The sequence below is a fragment of the Schistocerca cancellata genome, chromosome 1 (genome assembly GCF_023864275.1).
Source record: "Schistocerca cancellata isolate TAMUIC-IGC-003103 chromosome 1, iqSchCanc2.1, whole genome shotgun sequence".
Classification (NCBI taxonomy): domain Eukaryota; kingdom Metazoa; phylum Arthropoda; class Insecta; order Orthoptera; family Acrididae; genus Schistocerca; species Schistocerca cancellata.
The window spans coordinates 1,177,171,093-1,177,189,623 of record NC_064626.1 but is presented as its reverse complement, the minus strand read 5'-3'; the positions used below and the strand labels follow the sequence as shown (position 1 = coordinate 1,177,189,623).

The 18,531-nt window shown below is 45.3% G+C and overlaps 1 protein-coding gene and 1 non-coding gene across 2 annotated transcripts in view; one reads left to right on the top strand and one right to left on the bottom strand.

Annotated features, from left to right (window-relative positions):
- Nucleotides 1-18,531, top strand: part of LOC126094195 (RNA-binding protein Musashi homolog Rbp6) — a 1,305,639-nt gene that overhangs the window by 418,319 nt on the left and 868,789 nt on the right. The gene's annotated exons all lie outside the window — the stretch shown is intronic.
- Trnat-ugu (transfer RNA threonine (anticodon UGU)) lies at nucleotides 18,332-18,405 on the bottom strand. The gene has a single exon. It is a non-coding gene; the product is annotated as a tRNA-Thr (tRNA).

Sequence of the window (18,531 nt, the reverse complement as noted above, 5' to 3'; positions counted from 1 at the left end):
TATGTATATTCCACTACAGGAGAGCCGGCAGCTGTGGCCGAGCAGTTCTAGGTGCTTCTGTCCGGAACCGCGCTGCTGCTACGGTTGCAGGTTCAAATCCTGCCTCGGGCATGGATGTGTGTGATGTCCTTAGGTTAGTTAGGTTTAAGTAGTTTTAAGTTCTAGGGGACTGATGACCTTAGAAGTTAAGTCCCATAGTGCTCAGAGCCATTTTTGATACATATCCAGTACGGATTCTCAAAATATTGTTCTTGTGAAACACAACTGGCCTTTTATTCACACTAAATAATCAGTGTCAGATGCAAAAAATTGTTCTCTGCAATAGGTTTTCAGAATCCCGTACTGAATAAAAGAAGAACGAATATGAGTTATTGGTGAACACCGTTAAGTCAAAGGATTATGACCACTGCCCACCGCGACGCTGGATGTCGCCTGGTGGTATATCGGGCACGTGACGCGATAACAAAAGTATGTAAGCGGAGCTCACGCGGACGGGAAACCTTAGCAAAGATATGGCATACAACTGGGCAAATCCACTGTGTAAGCGACTTTCACAAATGGCAGATTATTATTTCTCAGAGTCTGTGAACGACTAGCTCGAAAACGGCGAAGTTTGTCGAATGTTGACGTGCTACTTTCGTGAGCATCTGCTTAAAGAGGTAGAAAGACAGTGAAACTAGCAGTAGGCGACTCTTCACAGAACGAAGGTTTCGGAGACTTATCTGCTCTGTAAAACAGGACAGATGGTGATCTGCGGCCTCTCTGTCGAAAGAGCACAATACAGGTGCACGCACAAGTGTCTCGAAGCACGCCGTTCACTGTGCATTGTTGAACACGTAAATCTGCATCAGTTGTCCCTACGTGTTCACATATCGACTCAACTATATCGTCAATTACTATTTAGTGGGAACAGGGCGATCGGGATTCCACCTTAGATCAATGGAAACGTGTTGGTTCTTCGGGTGATTCACATGTTTGCTACGCTAGGTCTCTGATCGTCTCCACAAACGCCGTCAGCGAGGCGAATGGCAGCTCGGGACGTGCAGCGCGCCATGGACGCAGTCAGGTGGGAGCAGTATTATGCTGTGGGAGACATCCTCCTGTGCTTGCATGGGACCTGTGGTAGTTATCGAAGACTTTGCAAAAACAGACATAATGTCTTATGGGATAACAGCAATCAGTGATTTTATAATTTTGCTTAAAATCCGTCTTTATTGCAATTTTTTTTATTTTTTTTTTATTGTTCATATGACCGGTTTCGGTTCATTCAGAACCATCTTCAGATCTAATATTTCAGTTACAGGAGTAACCCGTCCAAATCCAGCAATTTTCACATGCTACGTCGTCGTGCTAGACAAACAGTCTACAAAACTATTGAAAACATAGAATTCTCCACATCTGCTGCAGACAAGAAGAAGAATGCTGTCAAAAATATTGCAGTTACTGCACTTGTCGACGGACCTTGTGTTTTCAGTGGCTGCAGACTTAACTTTAGCATAGACGTTAACGATACTTTTACTCATGGTAATGGGTGGCTTACTGTAGCCATTGTACGTGGAGGTACAGGAGTACCTAATGTAGGAGGACTGCTAGACAAACAGTCTACAAATCTATTGAAAACATAGAATTCTCCACATCTGCTGCAGACAAGAGGAAGAATGCTGTCAAAAATATTGCAGCTACTGCACTTGTCGACGGACCTTGTGTTTTCAGTGGCTGCAGACTTAACTTTAGCATAGACGTTAACGATACTTTTACTCATGGTAGCATGTGAAAATTGCTGGATTTGGACGGGTTACTCCTGTAACTGAAATATCAGATCTGAAGATGGTTCTGAATGAACCGAAACCGGACATATGAATAATAAAAAAAAAAATTGCAATCAAGACGGATTATAAGCAACGTTATCGAAGACAGCTGCCAGCTACAAACCACCTGCACCGATGTCTCCCCCAACGGCGATGTCATCTTTCAGCAGATAATTGTCCGCGTCTCGGAGGAAATTGGAAATATGTGGTAAGGTCTATGGGACCAAACTGCTGAGGTAATCGGTCCCTAGGCCTACTCACCACTTAATGTAACGTAAACTAACTTACACTAAGGACAACAAACACACACATGCCCCAGGGACGACTCGAACCTCCAACGGGGAGAGTCGCGAGAACCGTGACAAGACAACCCAGACCCAAGGCAACCCCACGCGACGTGTCTCGGAGCCAGAGCTGTGCTGCAGTGGCTTCAGGAGCATTATAGTGAACTCACGTTGATGTCTCGGCGACCAAATCTGCTGACGTGAATGAAACCCATCTATGTCGCTATCGGGCATCATCACCGTGTACACAAATCAGCTGCCCGGTAGCTGGTGGTCAGCGCGACAGACTGTCAGGCGCAAGGTTCCGGGTTCGATTCCCGGCTGGGTCATTTCATCCCCATCGACAGGCAAGCCGCCGAAGTGGCGTCAAATCGAAAGACTTGCTCCCGGCTAACGGTCTACCCGACGGGAGGCCCTAGTCACACGACATTTGCATTTAGCGGCCCGTTACTTGCGTGAATTACATGACCAGCGCTTAGACATCTAACGTCAAATGATTCTACAAATACGCCAACATGTTATCGGATCCTTGATACGCAGAATTAGTCGTGTATTTCATTCTAAAGGCGGACAAACAAGGTATTAAGCAGGTGGACAATATTTTGGCTCATCAATGTAGCTAAGCTTGTTTATTCCTTGCTGTGTGGTGTCAACATTGTCTGACTTGAATACAGGGAATTAGTCTTGTTTTACTTTTACTGACGTTCATATCATAACCACTTTTCACGTTGCCTCATCTGACTTAAATCAAATATATTCTATTAGTCTTTTACTTTTATTGACGTTCGTATCATATCCTTTCTTTATATCACTATTGATAGTTCAACTGATCTTCTAAGTCTTTTGAGTCTCCCGCATAATTAAAATGTCGTCGGCGAACCTTAAAGTTTTTAATTCCTTTTCCGGCTTTTTCTTAGTTACCTTTGTTGCTTGCTCGATAAACGGAATGAGTAACATGAAATTGAATAACGTAGGTGATAATCATGCCTCTCTTCAATCTCAATTAATGCCTCCCTTTCACGTCCTCCGACTCTCACATTTTCAATCTGGTTTCAGCAAAGTAGCAGATAAATTCTCATTCTCTGTAATTTGTCTCTGTGTAGTTTAAAGCTTACAGGTGGCTGCAAACATGTTGAATTCTCACAACAAATTTGACGTTAATTTTAAATTAAAAATGTAGTTGTCAGATTCGTATTCGAAGTTTTTTTAAAATCACCCAGACTTTAGAACTTGGTTGCTTAGTAAATATGGAACTGCAATAACGTGTGTATTAACTTCCTTCCTTTACAGGTGCGTTATAAACTTTATGGGCATTGGTATGCAATAGTGAACGTTTCAAACTAAATGTACTTTTTATCGCCAGTGTATGGTCCACTTCAGGTTATAGCGACATTTATTTACTGCTTTTGTACTGTTTTTTTTTTTTCCTTTCGTCACTCAAGGAAATAAAAGAATCCCTTCCGCAGACTTCAGAGAGCCTAAATTAGAACTGACAAGTCTAATGCGTGCGAGCTCTGCGTAATACAGCCACCAAACACCCTTCTCTCCCTGGTGTGTCGCATTTTTCCCCCGAGCTGATTCCAGCTGCTGCTGACAACACGATGTTTAATATCTGACTTCTGGCACGTTTTTTCTCCATCCTGCTCGAATTCAAACCTGACAATTAATTACAGCTACTAGCACGCGCAAAAAAAATCCACAATTAAAGAGCACTTTGCCAAGCGCAGACAACATTATTTTCCGACACTAGGAACATACGGCTGCATTTCGTCGTGCATTTTGTCATACTAGTTCAGAGTGATTTATTTTGAACATTACATTGTGCAGCAGTCGCTAACCTACCCCCTCATTTCGTTCTTTCTTTTTCCCTCGTCTCTTTTGCGTTCTCTCTATCTCCGTGTATTTGCATGCGAAATGGACTACACATCGATAAACATCACGTGTCACGTTTATTTGATTCCATGTTAAGCATTTACGATAAATTAGCGCGTAAAAGTACCGTAGTTGTGGACAGAGCTGTTTCCAGAAGACAACAGCACGACGAATCGTTTATTTTTTTTTTTAAATTAAAGCATAAATGTGCTGTTCACCAGTAGATACGTCTGGTAACACTATATATGTTTCCACTTTTTCGTCTCATATAGATAACCTTACATTTAGCTTTATCGATATTATGTGATTTGATGAGCCTGTGAAACTCCATTACATGTTAATTTTTTTCTAGCCTACAGTGCGGGTCTTAAAATACTGACAAACGGAAATACGTAAAGAAAATTTTGTGTGGTGATTGATAATTCCCAAAGAAACGAAATTAACTAATGGACTATGAAGTACAGTGTTTGTTTCAGCTTAAAAAAAACAGCCTTATACAGTAAAATTACTTGCGTCGATATGATCGTATCAATGCTTCGTACCCCCCCCCCCCCCCCCCCCCCAACCGAGTTACCGAGTTAGGGTGGTTGCTGGCCTGCACAATTCAGTGCCTCGTTACTTTTAAAGAAAAATCGTAGCACTTTCTTTTTTCACCCTCATAACGTTTTCCTCAGAAATTGTAGTATAAGACCAAATTGCCCTCTGTCAACTAGCAACGCCAATGCTCCTATGTTCTCCCGAGGTATGCTCCTTTCTTTTTTCCTTTCTCTATGAGTCACGCCACCATCTTATCTCTTGTATTCTTTAACTGTGTTGCTATCACGTTACCATTTCCCCTTTCTCCACCCATTTGTCACATGCCCACTGCGGCTAAGACTCCTAACTAAAACTCCGTGTTACCTGAATTCCTAAACGTTGCTGTAATTTTCGTGTTCGCAAATAAACTGTGTGTGTGTGTGTGTGTGTGTGTGTGTGTGGGTGGGTGTGTGTTGTTGTGTGTGTATGTGTCTGTGTGTGTGTGCGTGCGTGCGTTCTTTTTTCAAATGGTTCAAATGGCTCTAAGCGCTATGGGACTTAACATCTGCGGTAATCAGTCCCCTATAGTTAGAACTACTTAAACCTAACTAACCTAAGGACATCACACACATCAATGCCCGAGGCTGGATTCGAACCGGTGACCGTAGCAGCAGCGCGATTCCGGACTGAAGCACCTAGAACCGCTCGGCCACAACGGCACTCGCTCGTTCTTTATAATCTCTACTGTACCAATCTCAAATTTCTAAATGTAGCATAAAATACTTACTGAAACATTCGCAGTGTAAAATACAGCTACAGTCTGCAGCTGCGCGACTGCTACGGTCGCACGTTCGAATCCTGCCTCGGGCATGGATGTGTGTGATGTCCTTAGGTTAGTTAGGTTTAAGTAGTTCTAAGTTCTAGGGGACTGATGACCTCAGAAGTGAAGTCCCATAGTGCTCAGAGCCATTTGAACCATTTTTGTAAAATACACTCTAAGAGAAAAAAAGGAAGCATCACGAAAGAACTATGCGAATGTAATGGGTATCGGTAGACCTCCAGTTGTATTCTTAATAGTAATGCGTCTCGTTTTGCTTTCAATTAATACAGAATAATATCGAAGTAAGCATGCCGGTAGGAAGAGTGCTCCAGTAATTTTCATGTCCACCAAACAAATGATTAAAATTTCAGAAACGGTGCCTGATGTATTCAAGAGAAAGATCTTCACAAATTGAGTGTGTAACGTGCTGATCCACCCCTGACCCTTAAGAAAGCAGTTATTCGGCTTGACACTGATTGACAGAGTTTTCGGATGGCCTGGTAAAGGTTTTCTTGCCAAATTCTGTTCCATGGGTCCGTTAGATTATCAAAATCCCAAGGTGGTTGGAGGGCCCTGCCCATAATACTCCAAACACTCTCAGTTGGGGAGAGATCCGGTGACTTGCTGGCCAAGGCACGGTTTGGGTCAAATGGCTCTCAGCACTATGGGACTTAAAATCTGAGATCATCAGTCCCCTAGAACTTAGAACTACTTACACCAGACTGAAGCGCCTAGAACTGCTCGGCCACTTCGGCCGGCGCACGGTTTGGCAATTACGAAGACACGCAGTATGCGGTCGAGCAATTTCTTACTGAAATGTAAGCTCACGATGGCTTGCCATGACAGGCTACTAAACTGGGCGTAGAATATAGTCTACGTACAGCTGTGCTGTAAAGTGGCCGCGGATTACAACCAACGCCATCATGCTATGAAAAGGAATGGCACCCCAGACCATCACTCCTGCATCCACCGCTGTCCGGGGCATCTCCAACCACGCTTTCGACCTAGAATCTCATTGACTGGAGTAAAATTGTCTTCATTGCTTAATCCCGCTTCTAACTGACCCTCGATGACCAGCCATCCTGGGCTTACATTTCAGCAGGATAACGTCCGCCTGTACAAGGCGATAGTTTCTGCTGCTTCTCTTCGTGATATTCATATGCTGCCTTGGCCAGGAAGGTCTCCGGATCTCCCCCATTGGAGGCATTTCTGCAAGGACGCTGCAACAAGCTCGGGATTTTGACGATTTAACGCGTCAGTTGCACAGAATCCGCCGCGATATCCCTCAAGAGGACATCCAAGTACTCTGTCAATCATTTGGCCGAGCGGTTCCAGGCGGTACAGTGTGGAACCGCACGACCGCTACGGTCGCAGGTTCGAATCCTGCCTCGGGCATGGATGTGTGTGATGTCCTTAGGTTAGTTCGGTTTAAGTAGGTCTAAGTTCTAGGGGACTGATGACCTCAGCAGTTAAGTCTCATAGTGCTCAGGGCCATTTCAACCATTTTTGTTAATGATTGTCAAACTGAATAACAGTTTGCATTAAGGGCCACACGCAGACCGACACATTGTTGACTTTCTCAATTTGCGAAGCTGTTCATCTTGAATGAATCGTGTAATTTTTCCGAAATTGTGAGCTGTCTGCTCATGTACATCACATCTACATCTACCGCTTTCCGTCCCAGTCAGTTACACTTATAGTGTATCTACACTACTGGCCATTAAAATCGCTACACCAAGAAGAAATGCAGGTGATAAACGGGTATTCATTGGACAAATTAATTTTACTAGAACTAACATGTTATTACATTTTCACGCAATTTAGTTGCATAGATCCTGAGAAATCGGTACCCAGAACAACCACGTCTGGCCGTAATAACGGCCTTGATACGCCTGGGCATTGAGTCAAATAGAGCTTGGATGGCGTGTACAGGTACAGCTGCCCATGCAGTTTCAACACGATACCACAGTTCATCACGAGTAGTGACTGACGTATTGTGACGAGCCAGTTGCTCGGCTACCATTGTCCAGACGTTTTCAATTGGTAAGAGATCTCGAGAATGTGCTGGCCAGGGCAGCAGTCAAACATTTTCTGTATCCAGATAGGCCCGTACAGGACCTACAACATGCGGTCGTGCTTTATCCTGCTGAAATGTAAGGTTTCGCAGGGATCGAATGAAGTGTGGAGCCGCGGGTCGTAACACATCTTAAATGTAACGTCCACTGTTCAAAGTGCCGTCAGTGCGAACAAGAGGTGACCGAGACGTGTAAACAATGGCACCCCATACCATCACTCCGGGTGATACGCCAGTATGGTGATGACGAATACACGCTTCTAATGTGCGTTCACCGCGATGTCGCCAAACACGGATGCGACCATCATGATGCTGTAAACAGAACCTGGATTCATCCGAAAAAATGACGTTTTGTCATTCGTGCACCCAGGTTCGTCGTTAAGTACGCCATCGCAGGCGCTCCTGTCTGTGAAGCAGCGACAAGGGTAAGCGCAGCCACGGTCTCCGAGCTGATAGTCCATGCTGCTGCAAACGTCGTCGAACTGTTCGTGCATATGGTTGTTGTCTTGCAAACGTCCCCATCTGTTGACTCAGGGATCGAGACGTGGCTGCACGATCCGTTACAGCCGTGCAGATAAGGTGCCTGTCATCTCGACTGCTAGTGATACGAGGCCGTTGGGATCCAGCACGTCGTTCCGTATTACCCTCCTGAACCCACCGATTCCATATTCTGCTAACAGTCATTGGATCTCGGCCAACCGGAGCAGCAATGTCGCGATACGATAAACCACAATCGCGATAGGCTACAATCCGACCTTTATCAAAGTCGGAAACGTGATGGTACGCATTTCTTCTCCTTACACGAGGCATCACAACAACGTTTCACCAGGCAACGCCGGTGAACTGCTGTTTGTGTATGAGAAATCGGTTGGATAGTTTCCTCATGTCATCACGTTGAAGGTGTCGCCACCGGCGTCAGCCTTGTGTCAATGCTCTGAAAAGGTAATTATTTGTACATCACATCATCTTCTTCCTGTAGGTTAAATTTAGCGTCTGTAGCACATGATCTTCGTGGTGTAGCAATTTTAATGGCCAGTAGTGTATGACGCCAGGTTAGACGTAAGAGAGAGCCTCATGGCGCTAATTTTGACAGATTAAGTAATTAAATATGTGTAAATGTTGTTCAAACCTACGTGGAAAGCTATAAAATTTGCTGCATATGGCTAAGTCGCAGGTAGGTAGTTGTACGCAAGGAGTGGGAAGATAGCGGGAGGGCGTAGCTTGTTTGGGAGTTGTGCCAGGGACTTCGGTGTTGCGGGATCTGGGTTTGACCCCAGAAGGCGTAGCCGCTCTTTGCCCGTCCGGCCCGCCAGTTGCCAGGCAGTCCGTGTCTGCGAGTTTTGCGCCCGAGCGCGGCATCTGGGCGCCGCGGCTTCTTGCCTCGCATTATGCAAATCCCGCTCCTCCGGCTTGTAATTCAGGCTGCGTGGCGCGGGGCGCGGGGCGCGGGGCGCGGGGCCCGGCGAGATCGCAGCGAACTTATGTTGTTGGCGCTGCAAGTTTAATAACGGCCCGCGTCGCGCGTCACGCCGCCCGCTGCCGCCCGCGATCCCAACTTGGGGGCCCGCCACTCGTCCGTTCCCTGCCGGCGCGGCGCCACTCTGGCTGAGGCCTTCCAGGGCTCTCGGCTGGCCCGAATTTTCTACTTGTTGCCGCCCCATAAAATCCAAAGAGGAAGGCGGTCTGTACATTCGAAGTCGAGGAAGAAGAATTAGGTCGAGACTCTAGAGGTGTTGGTTTACTGAACGAACGTACTAGGATTAATGGGTAAGATATACTGAGCTGAATTAAATCAAGTAAAGCTGATAGATGTATAGGTTACGAATGGAATATTCCAGAATTTGAAACACGAACAGCTCCTAGCATGAGTTTCTTAAAAGTAGATACCTTACGGGTTGCGAAACAACTCAAATCGCTTGTACGGGCAAGTCTTCAGGTCCAGATTGTATACCGATTAGGTTCCTTTCAGATTACGCTGATAAAATAGCTCCCTACTTAGCAATCATATACAACCGCTCGCTCACCGATAGATCTGTACCTACAGATTGGAAAATTGCGTAGGTCGCACCAGTGTTTAAGAAGGGTAGTGGGAGTAATCCATCGAACTACAGACCTATATCATTGACGTCGGTTTGCAGTAGGGTTTTGGAGCATATACTGTATTCAAACATTATGAATTACCTCAAAGGGAACGATCTATTGATACACAATCAGCATGGTTTCAGAAAGCATCGTTCTTGTGCAACGCAGCTAGCTCTTTATTCGCACGAAGTATTGGCCGCTATCGACAGGGGATCTCAGGTTGATTCCGTATTTCTGGATTTCCGGAAAGCTTTTGACACAGTTCCTCACAAGCGACTTCTAATCAAGCTGCGGGCCTATGGGGTATCGTCTCAGTTGTGCGACTGGATTCGTGATTTCCTGTCAGGAAGGTCGCAGTTCGCAGTAATAGACGGCAAATCATCGAGTAAAACTGGAGTGATATCAGGTGTTCCCCAGGGAAGCGTCCTGGGACCTCTGCTGTTCCTGATCTATATAAATGACCTGGGTGACAATCTGAGCAGTTCTCTTAGGTTGTTCGCAGATGATGCTGTAATTTACTGTCTAGTAAGGTCATCCGAAGACCAGTATCAGTTGCAAAGCGATTTAGAAAAGATTGCTATATGGTGTGGCAGGTGGCAGTTGACGCTAAATAACGAAACGTGTGAGGTGATCCACATGAGTTCCAAAACAAATCCGTTGAAATTCGATTACTCGATAAATAGTAAAATTCTCAAGGCTATCAATTCAACTAAAAACCTGGGTGTTAAAATCACGAACAACTTCAGTTGGAAAGACCACATAGATAATATTGTGGGGGAGGCGAGCCAAAGGTTGCGTTTCATTGGCAGGACACTTAGAAGATGCAACAAGTCCACTAAAGAGACAGCTTACACTACACTCGTTCGTCCTAGAGAGTGTGGCAGATATGATACGCGAGTTGGGATGGAAGTCATTAAAGCAAAGACGTTTTTCGTCGCGGCGAAATCTATTTACGAAATTTCAGTCACCAACTTTCTCTTCCGAATGCGAAAATATTTTGTTGAGCCCAACCTACATAGGTAGGAATGATCATCAGAATAAAATAAGAGAAATCAGAGCTGGAACAGAAAGGTTTAGGTGTTCGTTTTTCCCGCGCGCTGTTCGGGAGTGGAATGGTAGAGAGACAGTATGATTGTGGTTCGATGAACCCTCTGCCAAGCACTTAAATGTGAATTGCAGAGTAGTCATGTAGGTGTAGATGTTCTGAAATGGGAGAAATATGTTGAACTGATGAAATAAAACGTGTTTTGAAGCCAAGATCGCTGAATAAGACTTTTACTTCACGATGATCGGTTTCAAAAGAATCTTACGGTTATCAGTGGAGCAAAATATAAATGACGTTAAAAGAAGACTTTTATAATAGTGCACGCAAACAATTTTCTGGAAGTTAGCTAATGTATAAAATGAGGGCTGTTCAGAAAGTAAGGAACGATCGGCCGCGATATGAAAACTCCAATGAAATTCCGGTGAATCTTTGGACGGATGTGTTTGGCAGTACCATCGTAAGTTTTATTTTAGAACCCGTAGATTTAGATTTTCCAGCAATTTTTGAAGTTTATCCATTCCAAATGGCCACATCGTAACGTTTCGTCTACGCTTCGACAGAAAAATGATGGGTTGAATTTTGCGGATTCTACTGCGTTTATCTCAAAGTGCTCCACTTGGCATGACGTTGCTTTCTTTGCTTTAACATTTGTGGATTCAGTACCCTGTGACTACAGGAAAAACAATCGTGTATTAGCATTGTGCTTGTGGCTGTATAATAGAGTGTTTTATCAAGAGAAGTAGCAAAATTTTCATGCGTACGTATTGTTCAAATGTGACGCCATTTCTTACGTTATGTTTATGCCCAGAAACGCTCTGTCGTGTACCTTATTGGATGAAAATGATGTGTGCAATGCTCATCTGACATTACAATGAGGTCTATACACACATCAAAAAAAGTTTTGCATCACCCCGGTGCCAAGAACTCCTGAAGATAGACATTTATTTATTTATTTAGCGTATGGCTCATAACATCACAGTAAAAATTACAGAAACAACACGATTTTTTTTAAAAAAAATCACATATGTATAAACAGAGCGATAAATAACAGTTTGTATATAAGGACACCGCCAATTGTAAAGTTACACTCACAGAAGACCAGTCACAAGCAGACGTCCAGCTTAGATAGTAAATAGTCGATTGCCTCTTGGGTCGCCATTAGGAAATCTTGTGGGTCACCCTCGTATGCCCTTAGTGGGCATTCCTGCACGATGTGTTTGACCGTCTGTCTCTCAGCGCCACAGTCGCAAGCGGCCGAAGGAAGTTTACCCCATCTGTGTAAGGAGTCGGCACATCTCAGTAACATAGCCCCTCCTAACCTGCGCCGTGAACACGCTCTGTTTAGAGAATTTCAAACAATCATGACCAACCCTCTATTACAAATCCATGAAGATACTCACGACATCCAAGGAAACCGACTCCGGTCTAGGCATCCTCCACTAAAGACCGCACAGGCTCTGCACCAAACCAACTTCAAAATAAATGACCGATGGAAAGAGGAATGGGAGAGCAGAACAGTAGTAAACTGCCACAGTATGCCATGCATCTTTAGTAAACCAAAAGGATTTGATTGCCCTCGCAAAGTTTGGTCAACTCTTAATCGTATCAGATAGACATTGACTGTGGGTATTGTATCACAGGCACAGTTCCTTTGACTGTTCAGAGATGTCTCTAAACCCGACCAATGATGTAAACAATCATGCTTGAGCAGCGCCTATTCGACTGAGGGGGTCCGATAGCCAACCAGTTCCAGTCATTCCACCAGGAACGAGGTACACGGTTCGTGATGTCTGTAGCTCAACCATGCCTAGACGGTCAATACCGCGGTTCGATTGCGTCCACGTTGTTACTTTGTGCCAGGAAGGCCTCTTAATATGGGAAATGTCAAGGCGTCTCGGAGTGAACCAAAGAGATGTTGTTCAGACATGGATGAGATACAGAGAGACAGGAACTGTCGATGACATGCCTCGCTCAGGCCACCAAAGGACTACTACTGCAGCGGATGACAGCTACTTACGGATTATGGCTCCGGCGAACACTGACAGCAACACAACTACGTTGAATAATGCTTTTCGTGCAGCCACAGGACGTTGTGTCACGACTCAAACTGTACGCAATAGGCTGCATGATGCGCCATGATGCGCAACTTAGCAACCATTACAACATGCAACGCGTTACAGATGGGCCCAACAACATGCCGAATGGACCTCTCAGGATTGGCATCACGTTCTCTTCACCGATGAGTGTCGCATATGCCTTCAACCAGACGTGTCTGGAGGCAACCCGGTCAGGCTGAACGCCTTAGACGCACTGTCCAGCGAGTGCAGCAACGAGAAGGTTCGCTGCTCTTTTGGGGTGGCATTATGTGGCGGTCATGGAAGGCGCTGCAACGGCTGTACGATACGTGAATACCATCTTCCGACCGATAGTGCAACCACATCGGTATCATATTGGTGAGGCACTCGTCTTCATGGACGGCAATTCACGCCCCCATCGTGAACATCTTGTGAATGACTTGCTTCAGGATAACGACATCGCTCGACTAGAGTGGCCAGTATGTTCTCCAGACATGAAACCTATCGAATATGCCTGGGATGGATTTAAAAGGGCTGTTTATGGACTACCTGACCTACCAACCATTCTAAAGGATCTACGCCGAGTGGGACAATCCGGAACATCAGTGCCTTGATGAACTTGTGGATAGTATGCCACGACGAATACTGGGTATTAGAGGTACCGGTGTGTACAGCAATCTGGACCACCACCTCTTTAGGTCTCGCTGTGTGGTGGTGCGTCATTCAATGTATGGTTTTCATGATCAATAAAAAGGGCGAAAACGATGTATATGTTGATCTCTATTCCGGTTTTCTGTACAGGTTCCGGAACTCTCGGAATCGAGGTGATGTAACTTTTTTTTTATGTGTGTATTTTGGTGTACCGGGCCACAAAGATCGTTTTTATTTCTGTAGGTTCCCTAAGGATAAACTGGTCTGGCAACTGTGGATGTAGTTAATAAAACGATAAGTATTTGAAGCCAATTGTGAACAAAAGTACGTGTTTTGCATGGTCTTAGAGGAAAACTGTTTTGACAGGGCGAAGAGCTTAGGGTCCTGGCTTCGATGTGATGCCATGCAATCCAAATTTGATTTCTGTTAATAGCTTGGTAATTCCGAAAAAATTTAACAGCGTGAAGGTAGAAGGGAAACTATCGATAAATAGTGGAAAAGGAATTAGAAGTCAGAGTGCTGATTACGTCTGCCGATGACGTTTCGTCAATAGCCACGTGGTGTAGTGTCGGAAGCACAACATGCATATAGCCCTTGCAGTGTATGTCCCGTGTGTTAGTTATTAAGTTGAAGGCTCGCCACGACAGGCGATAAGGGCAACCCATCGCCACGCCTTCACATTCTCCGCAGAGATTATTCAGTGACCTCGGAGACGTGGAGGGGGGCGTTACATACTTGAAGTTGTGCAGGTAGCGGCTTAGGCAGGCGCTTGCAGTCGTGCAAGACAGTCTCCAGGCACTGTGAGCGTCGTCCGTCAGGATAAGGCAACACACAGCAGGCAGGGGTGCCTGAGCCGCCGCCACCGCAGATAAACGACCAACAGCGACGGCGTGACGGCCCGTCTGAAGAGCTGTACGTTACCTGGGGTTAGCTTCGCCCCCCGCCACCCTGTGCCAGCGAGTTCGTCCGCGCATCGTTCACCGGCTGCGCAGCGCGCTGACGTATATCATACCTCTCTACACAACGAGGTGTCTGCTCCTGTTACTTGGCAGGAAATGATGAATACCGGCATGCACATACGCAACGAGAGAGAGCGTCGGCCCAAATTGAGAAGGAGTGGAAGCTGGGTAGAGGAGACTGGACTATAGCCAGTCATTGATGGTTTTAGGTGGATGGCGAACGAAACTGCGTCCCAGAAAGAATAACACCAATTATGTTGCGGCAATCGTATTAATCCCCTGAATTTTATCACTGCAGATTCCACAATATATATACATACACCCTACACACACACACACACACACACACATATATATATATATATATATATATATATATATATATATATATATATATATATATATATATATATATATATATATATATATATATACAGGGTGTTACAAAAAGGTAGGGCCAAAGTTTCAGGAAACATTCCTCACACACAAATAAAGTAAAGATGTTATGTGGACATGTGTCCGGAAACACTTAATTTCCATGTTAGAGCTCATTTTAGCTTCGTCAGTATGTACTCTACTTCCTCGATTCACCGCCATGATTTCATACGGGATACTCTACCTGTGCTGCTAGAACATGTCCCTTTACAAGTACGACACAACATGTGGCTCATGCACGATGGAGCTCCTGCACATTTCAGTCGAAGTGTTCGTACGCTTCTCAACAACAGATTCGGTGACCGATGGATTGGTAGAGGCGGACCAATTCCATGGCCTCCACTCTCTCCTGACCTCAACCCTCTTGTCTTTCATTTATGGGGGCATTTGAGAGCTCTTGTCTACGCAACCCCGGTACCAAATGTAGAGACTCTTCGTGCTCGTATTGTGGACGGCTGTGATACAATACGCCATTTTCCAGGGCTGCATCAGCGCATCAGGGATTCGATGCGACGGAGGGTGGATGCATGTATCCTCGCTAACGGACGACATTTTGAACATTTCCTGTAACAAAGTGTTTGAAGTCACGCTGGTACGTTCTGTTGCTGTGTGTTTCCATTCAATGATTAATGTGATTTGAAAAGAAGTAATAAAATGAGTTCTAACATGGAAAGTAAGCGTTTCCGGAGACATGTCCACATAACATATTTTCTTTCTTTGTGAGTGAGGAATGTTACCTGAAAGTATGGCCGTACCTTTTTGTACACCCTATATATATATATATATATATATATATATATATATATATATATATATATATATATATATAGAGAGAGAGAGAGAGAGAGAGAGAGAGAGAGAGAGAGAGGGGGGGGGGGGGGGGAAACATTCCACGTGGGAAAAATATATCTGAAAACTAAGATGATGTAAATTACCAAACGAAAGCATTGGTATATTGATAGAGACACTAAAAAACACAAACACACACACAAAATTCAAGATTTTGCAACCCACGATTGCTTCATCAGGAAAAAGGGAAGGAGAGGGAAAGACGAAAGGATGTGGGTTTTAAGGGAGAGGGTAAAGAGTCATTCCAATCCCGGGAGCGGAAAGACTTACCGTAGGGGGAAAAAGGGACAGGTATACACTCGCACACACACACATATCCATCCGCACATATACAGACGGAAACAGACATATGTAAAGGCCATGCTGCTTCTGCATATGTCTGCAGAAGCACCAAGTGCCTATCCGCTGCTGATCTTCCTGCATTTCGCTGCAATTTTCTAATGCTGCAACTTCTCTGTATACCACATCATCATCCGCGATAAGCCGCATGGAACTTCCGACTTTATCAGCGAATCGAGTCCATTTCTGCCAGACAACGGTCTCAGGTGACGGGTGGGCTGCGATGGAGGCTCGTGATTCGAATATACGGACACGCAGAGACGGCAAGTTCGAAGATGACAGGACTTGCTGGTGAGTGTGAACCGAGTATATGGACCGCGTTTCTGGTCTCTACTCCCCAGTCAGTTCCCCGTGACGGTGGAGAGGGTACGTAACCCGCCACTCGCACGCCGGCATTCACCTTCCGCAGGCGGAGCACGTTTGCTGCGAAGACCCGGTTGTAATCAGTGCGGCGCGGACAGAGGCGGACACTTCCCTGCCGCCTGCAGGCGGTAAGGCTGTCCCTCCCGAGCGCAGAGTGCCAGATGGCCCATTCGATATGCGGTTCCCGCCGGCCGCTGAAATATTGAGAGCGTCAGCAGGTCGTGCCGGAGTTTTTTACGCGCCGCCTTTTACGGCGCCCGTGTTTCGCGGTTATTGCCGTTCGCGGTCACCGGTCGGCGGGCGGCGTCTCGCCGCTATTAGACGGCAGAAGAGCCGCCCTCAATATTGCAGACGTCCGGCCGGGGCTCCCGAGTGACCGGAAGGCCCTGTGTTGGCGCACTGAGTACCAGCAGCTGCCGCCGGCGCCTCGATCCCAGTAATGGACCGGCAAAGTGGGGCGGCCGGTCTCGGCTTTTCCCAAATGGAGCGCCCGCTGTCGCAAGGAAATCACAGGGGGCGGCGCCGCGGCCCCCGGGGGCGACCTTTCGCCTCCGTCCTGCCGTCCCGTACGCCCCGTCCGGGCTACTACCCTTTGTCACGGAGAGCTGCGCGGCCCTCTGCCCTGGAGTGCAGCGCTAGAGCAATCTGTGGTGAGTGTCAGGCACTCTCCTGCTCATTACAACTGCACCTTCGGAAAGGATATTAAAGGATATTAAATAAAGTGATATTACTTAATGTGCGTGCGAAGACTGGCAACATGCCTTGAGGGGGGGAGGACGTCAAACGGACCGACCTGTAGCAGGAGACAAGACATTTCAATTTCCGCTGTCTATACGTGTACAAATAAATTCATAAAACTTTGCCAGCATGACCAGGAAGGATTCAGAATTTACAATCATAGCAGTAGAAGTTCTAAGACGTAACAAAGTAATTTTTTTTACGTGTGAAATTTCAATATTTTTTTCACTTACCAATAGCAGCATTTGTTGCTATAGGTACACATTTCGTCATAACTAAGAGAGATTCTTCGATTAATTTTGCACAGCGTACAAACCATACCTAAAGGTGTATGAAACTCTAGAATTTTCCAAATCTATTAAAAACTGTGGTAAAAATTGAGATAATTAACTATAAAATTTGTGTTTTTTCTAAACATGAAGTTTATAACGCAACAGTTCATTCGTTTTTTTCATAAATTAAATAAATTTTAGAGTTCCATACACCTGTGAGTATGGTATGTATGCTGTGAAAATTCATCGAAGAATCTCTCTAACTTAGAAGAAAAGTGCACCTATAGCAACAAATGCAGCCATTAATAAGTGAAAAAATGATGAAATTTTGCATACAAAAAAAAATTATTTTTTTATGTTTTCGAACTTCCACTGCAATGAGTGTTACTCCTGAATCATTCCTGGTGATGCTGACAAAGTTTTATGAATTTATTTGTAAAAGTATAACCACTGGAAATTAAAACGTCCTTTGATGTCTCTCCTGCTACAAGTCGGCCCGTTTGACGTCCTGCCCCCCTTAATCGTTCAGGAAACAAAACAAAAAAAAAGAGAAAAATCCTACGACTATAATATGAATGAGCTACAGTTGGAATTGGTCAAATCTTGCAAATACCTGGGCTGTAACACTTAGTAGGAATATGAAATGGAACCACTACATAGGGTTTGGCAGACCTCGGTTTATTGGCAGAATACTGGGAAAATACAATCAGTATACAAAAGAGATTGTTTACAATCCTCAGATGTAAGTTATCTTAGAATATTGCTCAGCTGTGTGAAACGCGTACCGAATAGGGCTAACAGAGGGTATTGATCGTATACAGAGAAGTGCAGCATAAATGGTCTCAGGTTCGTCTCACCCGTGGGAGAATGTCACAGAGGTGCTGAAGAAATTGAACTGACAGACTGTTGAAGATAGACGTAAACTATCCCGATAAAACCTGTTTACAAAGTTTCAAGAGCCGGCTTTAGATGATGACGCTAGAAATATACTGCAATTGGTTAGGCGACCCCTTCGATAGAACTTTGGTGCAGTTTGCCTACCTTCAGGCGGTAGAACAGCCGCCAGACAGAAATGGAATGATAATTAAATCAATACCCTAAGCTGTCGACAGGCGTTGATATACATCAACGGCGACAGTTGAAAATGTGTGCCCCGACCGGGACTCGAACCCGGGATCTTCTGCTTACATGGCAGACGCTCTATCCATCTGAGCCAGCGAGGCATAGAGGATAGTACGACTGCAGGGATTTATCCCTTGCACGCTCCCCGTGAGACCCACATTCTCAACTTAATGTCCACACACTGCATTTGTAGTTCCCCTGCTCACTACACTCATTACTCGCGGCAG